Source organism: Dasypus novemcinctus, chromosome 5 (assembly GCF_030445035.2).
Source record: "Dasypus novemcinctus isolate mDasNov1 chromosome 5, mDasNov1.1.hap2, whole genome shotgun sequence".
Taxonomy (NCBI): domain Eukaryota; kingdom Metazoa; phylum Chordata; class Mammalia; order Cingulata; family Dasypodidae; genus Dasypus; species Dasypus novemcinctus.
The window spans coordinates 83,513,892-83,515,122 of NC_080677.1; positions in this window are offsets into that span (position 1 = coordinate 83,513,892).

The following is a 1,231-nucleotide window of genomic DNA, read 5'->3' on the forward strand; positions in this document are numbered from 1 at the left end:
AAGCCTGGTTGCCCCCCTGATGCTTGACGAGGTGGAACCTAGAGCCTGGCTGTCATCCTGAAGCCTGACAAGAGTGGAACCTTCATCCAGTATTTGGGGGAGTGTTTGGTCACTACGCAAGCACTTGGAAAGGGTGAAGCTACCGCTATATCTGGCCCGGAGAACAAAACATTCTATAGATCACTCTCAGACCTTGAAATCTAATGGAGTAGTCCCTGCAGTGTTTCCAAATTTGGGGGGACCTGTGACGCTATTTTCCTTCTAATTTCTCCCTATGGGAAGGGAAATGTTTCTCCTATGCTTTCTCTCCTTTGTATACTGGAAACAGATAACTTGTTCTCTAGGTTTCACAGGTCCACAGACATAAGGGAATTACGCCCCAGGACAGACCATGATGATTTTGACAAGACTCTGTATTTAGTATTGTTTCTGAAATGACTTAAGGTTTTTGAGATATTGTGGTACATTTTGCATATGGAAAGAACATGTCTTTTGGGGGTCAGTCACCCAAGATGGAGTGTGGTGGTTTGGACCTGCATGTACCCCAGAAAATCATATTCTTAAATTTAATCCATTCCTGTCAGCATAAACCTGTTGTATATAGGACCTTTCGATGAGGTTACTTCAGTGAGGCATGGCCCACAGTGGGTCTTAATCCTCTTACTGGAGTCCTTTATAGGAAAATGAAATTCAGACAAGGAGAGAAAGCCACAGAAGCAAGAAGCTGAAAGCAACAAAACCTAAAAGAGAAGGGAGAGAGCAGCAGAGTCACCATGTGCCTGGCCATGAGGCAGAGGAGTCAAGGATTGCTGGCAGCCAGTGTTTTTAAGAAGAAAGCATCATCTTGAATGATGCCTTGATCAGGACATTTTTCTCAGCGTCAAAACTGCAAGCTAATAAATTCCCATTGCTGAGCCAAGCCATGTCATGTTATCTGCTTTCAGAAGCCTAGCAAACTAAAACTCAGACCAGTGAACATCTGTGAGTTTTGGCAAGGGTGCCAAGTACCTGCAGCATGGAAAGAATACTCTCTTCAACAACTGATTTTGGGAAAACTGGATATATATACAAAAGAATAAAGTTGGGACTCCTACATCACACCATATTAGAAAATTAACTAAAATGGTCCAAGGACCTATATATAAAAGCTAAAACCATAAAAATCTTAGAAGAAAACATAGGGAAAAAATCTTGATAACTTGGGGATTAGCAATTGATTCTTAGATATGAC